Source organism: Lampris incognitus, chromosome 6, assembly GCF_029633865.1.
Source record: "Lampris incognitus isolate fLamInc1 chromosome 6, fLamInc1.hap2, whole genome shotgun sequence".
Lineage (NCBI taxonomy): Eukaryota > Metazoa > Chordata > Actinopteri > Lampriformes > Lampridae > Lampris > Lampris incognitus.
Window position 1 is genome coordinate 9724661 of NC_079216.1, and position 4950 is coordinate 9729610.

Sequence of the window (4950 nt, forward strand, 5' to 3'; positions counted from 1 at the left end):
CCTGCATGTCCTGTGGTATGTATGTATGTATGTATGTATGTATGTATGTATGTATGTATGTATGTATGTATGTATGTATCTATCTATCTATCTATCTATCTATCTATCTATCTATCTATCTATCTATCTATCTATCTATCTATCTATCTATCTCACACTGCAGTGTTTTCATGATAGCTGCGGTTAAATGACACAGTTATCTGGTTTATGGTTAGTTAAGGTTAGGGTTAGGAGGTTAGGATTACAGGGTTAGGGTTAGTTAGGGTTAGGGTGTTAGGATTACAGGGTTAGGGTTAGTTAGGGTTAAGGAGTTAGGGTTAAGGGGTTAGGTTTAGTTAGGATTAGAGTTAGTTAGAGTTAGTTGGGGTTAGGGTTAGTTTTGGGGTTCGTAGGGGTTAGGGTTAGTTATGGTTAAGGAGTTGGGTTAGGGGTTAGGATTAGTTAGGGTTAGAGTTAGAGTTAATTGGGGTTAGGGTTAGTTAGTGTTAGGGTAAGGGTTAGTTAGGGTTAGGGGGTTAGGGTTGTTAGGGTTAGGGGGTTAGGGTTAGTTAGGGTTGGGGTTAGGGGTACGGTTAGTTAGGATTAAGGGGTTAGGGTTGGGGTTAGTTAACGTTAGGGTTAGGGGGTTAGGGTTAATCAGGGTTAGGGGGTTAGGGTTTAGGGTTCGTTCGGGTTAGGGTTAGTTAGGGTTTGCTTGAAATGAACACAATGTGCTTCGATTGCAAGACAAAGCAAACTGCTTTGAGTCATATGCGCATGTCTTGTTGGTTAAATTCAACTGATATGGTTAACTTTGACCTAAGGCCCTGTTGTTTTGGTAGCTCAGAACAGCACCACAGAGTAAAATGTTCACTATAATATTACAAAGGCTTTTTTGTTGTTGCAAGTTTAACTCACAGATGCCACGTTTTCATCATGTAAAACATCCCAGAAGTCCTTGGCTAAAATGGGTTACGACAACATTTGGTTGAGCTGACGTGTGCATGAGCGGCGTTGGATGTATCCAACGTGTGCAACACTTCCATGGCAGCCTAATGCGTCTGCAGGCTAGGGGTGCAGCACTGAGGGATTTGCTCATTTTAATTCAATGAACTTCCATTAAACAACAACTCATTCAATTGATGAAGTGTAATTGCAGCTTTATCTGATAATGGAAAAGAGAGGAGACCAAAGCCTGGAGGTGGGAGAGAACTTCAAGGAAACATCAGATTCTGTGCTGGGGATGGGGTTCTTATTGAATAAGCTATTGTTATTGTTGAGCCTTCGTTAATAAGGGCCAGCGTCAGCGACATAGAAATAGAACGAGTAGAACGGACCTTCCCATTCAAATAAACATAGCCGGATGGTCAGAGCGGCGGCCATTTTTATTTGAACCGCTGCCATTGGAGAGAAGTGTGGCCGTTGTGGCGGGCGAACGCCCATAAAACCCCACTTGCGGTCAGTCGCGGACTCACTGAGGTGAGGGGTTTGCAGTAACGACCAAACGAGCAGTGGAATAATGGTGGAGGCTAGTTACCGTCGACGCAGAGAACGGAAATGGAGTAGAGAACGGTCAACTGAGCATGCGCGAAATGCCTCTACCACGCCTCCACACGCCCCGCGTAGCATCCAGGCGCTAGGATTCTAGGAAGCCCCGCCCCTACCCTGCGTTTGGTTAGCTAACTTTAACCCTAACCCCGCCCTAACTCTAACCCTAACCTACCCAAAACAACGGAGGCGACGAGTACTTGCGCATGCGCAGTTGACCGTTCTCTGCATCGACGGGAACTAGCCTCTACCGAATGGGCAGCGGAATAATGCGAACGTTTACGGCGCCACTGACGTGTATTGTCACCATAGCAACGAACAACAATCGCCATTTTCTTTTGAACTACTCAGATGGCGACGGCGCAGTTCAGCGTCCGTTCTGTTCTCATTCAGTTTCTGTTTGGTCTCCGACAGTAAGCTCTTTTTATCTGCGATTTGTCCGAGTACCTTGACGAGGCTACACGATGGCGGACACGCTGATTTCCGCGCTTGATGTCTCAAATGGTAAGATTTTGCTTGCCTAATGGTTAGGTGGGTCGGCGTTTACATGAAGTGCTGTGGGAGTGTTCATGTTTGATTAGTATACGATTATATAACAGTTGTATGTGAAGGGACTGTTGCCTTGTAGGCCTGCATGGAAATCTGGCTGTACGCGTCATGCGTGCTTCTTCTTCTTCTTCTTCTTCTTCTTCTTCTTCTTCTTCTTCTTCTTCTTCTTCTTCTTCTTCTTCTTCTTCTTCTTCTGTCGGTTTACTGGCGGATCGCAAACAAATTTAAGGTGCATACCGCCACCTACTGTATGAGTGTGTAACGCCATGTCGTTTTACCCTATCTGCGTCACTTAAAAAAGTAAAGAGTGCCTTCCTGGTGATTTTAATCCCCTCTCCCTCTCCCTCTCCTCCCAGTGTCCCCATCTGATTCCACTGTGTTTGTTTGCCTGCTTGCCTTTCTGTTATGGTGGGCTCTCGTCGAAAAGCCTGTCTAAAATGCACACATTAGAAACCAAAGAGTTTATTTTTAAATGTTGTCTCTTCTGTCAACAGTCACAAGATAAAGGGAACGATCTGGCAAACCACCGTTCGTTTGTAGTTGCAGCAGTGGACACCATTTTAATGTAGGACAGAAGAATGACAGATACATTTTGTGTAAATTTTGCAACGTCTGTAGAAGCACCTTACAAAATTTTTTTATTTGTATTGTGACTGAAACATGAAATGGCTCTGTGATGGCCTGGCGGCCTGTCCAGGGTGTCCCCCCGCCTGCTGCCCAATGACTGCTGGGATAGGCGCCGGCATCCCCGCGACCCCGATTGGGATAAGCAGTTTGGATAATGGATGGATGGCCGTACATTCATATAGAAGCTGAGTTTTCTGGTTTAAAATCTAGCTGAGAATTACAATTACACACGTAAACACACCAAGACATTTAAGAATACAATGCAATTAAATGTATAGAAAGCTTCGAGAATGGGCAGGACTCAAATCAGCCACTTAGAGTCTTACTTCAGTTGGCCCTCTTACTGAAAAAAAATTAAACAAAAAACATCTTTACAACACTTTTCGAGTCTTGCAATAAACACACAAGATTGAAGGGGGAAAAAAATGAAACAAATGAAAATAGAAATCAAGAAATTGTGTTTTTTTGTCTTGATCTTGATCTTTGTAGGGCATTATAACACTGTCAATGAAATGAATTTTCACACACACACACACACACGCGCGCGCGCGCACACACACACACACGCACTCACGCGCACACACACACACACACTATCTTAATTAATTTATGATTTAGTCCTGTGATTTATTTTTGTCCCTTTCTGACCTTATGTGCTCCTTGAATATGAAATATCCCCAAGGATTTGTGGTGCTTGGCTGAGTTGAAGACAAGCACATGCATGTGCACACGCGTGTACACGCATGCGTGCACACACACAGACACACACAGACACACACACAAAATAAATAGGCACACTTGAACAAAACACGTGTCCTGCTGCATTTCGAGAATCCCACTGGCCCGTGTATCATAACCCTTCTCTCTCCTAGAAGGCCTGAACTCTCTCACCTTTCTTCCGCACTTCTTTTTTACTCATTTCCTCCATCCCTCTCTCTGTCTGTCCCAACGGAGAGTCTGAATATAGCAACCAGGGGAAAAGTGGGTCAGCTGCCATGGGGTGTGAATGGGGGTGGGTGTAGGGGGCTTGGTGGTGGTGGTGGTGGTTGTGTGTGTGTTGATTAGGTGTTGTAAATGTGAGAATGAAAGGTGAATGTGTGTGTGTGTGTGTGTGTGTGTGTGTGTGTGTTTGTGTGTGTGTGTGTGTGTTTGGGGAAGGTGTGCGTCGGCAACTATCTGTGCAGATTTATCCGATTTAGGCGATGATAATTCCCAATCCCATTCAGGTGTTGCTGCACCCTGTCTTGGGTGTGTGCTCTGTGACGTTTTTCATGATGAAGACGTGTCCTAACATCACGTCTTCTCACCCGCCTAACTCCACACTTCCTGCTTTATTCGTCCACTCAAACTTTGGACCTCATGGGGCATCTGGGTAGCATAGCGGTCTATTCTGTTGCCTACCAACACGGGGATCAGTGGTTCGAATCCCCGTGTTACCTCCGGCTTGGTCGGGTGTCCCTACAGAAACAATTGGCCGTGTCTGCGGGTGGGAAGGTGGATGTGAGGTCGATGAACTAGTGCCTCCTCTGGTTGGTTGGGGCGCCTGTTCGGGGGGGGGCAGCGTGATCTTAACACGCGCTACGTCCCCCTGGTGAAACTCCTCACTGTCAGGTGAAAAGAAGCGGCTGGCGACTCCACATGTATGGGAGGAGGCATGTGGTAGTCTGCGGCCCTCCCCGGATCGGCAGAGGGGGTGGAGCAGCGACCGGAATGCTCGGAAGAGTGGGGTATTTGGGCGGGTACAATTGAGGAGAAAAAGAGGGGGGGGGACAACTTTAGACCTAATTTTATTCTCTGCAACAGCGCACGTTAGCAATCAATATGTATCAACTAGTCAATAGTATGGCTGAAGTCAGTCAGTGGGTTATAGTTCTTTAGCTTGCTGATCATCACTCAACCATGTGAAAAGCACAAAAACTCAGCCTAGGTTAAATGGATATATATATATATATATATATATATATATATATATATATATATATATATATATATATATATATAATTAATATAGGGTGAAACCATCCCTCTTTTCTGCAGAGCAATTTAGTGCTCTTGGTTTTATTCAAATGATCCTTCAAGAGAGTCCGGAGGTATTTATCTGAAATGGTGTGATGCAGATGCTGGTCATGTGGCCCAGCAGTTCATCTAATTATCTGTGTGGCACTGAACTAATGTGATTACGCAGGCCTCGTGTTCCTAAACAGATGACACGGAAGAATTTGAGAAAGAGAGAATTTGTGACGGATT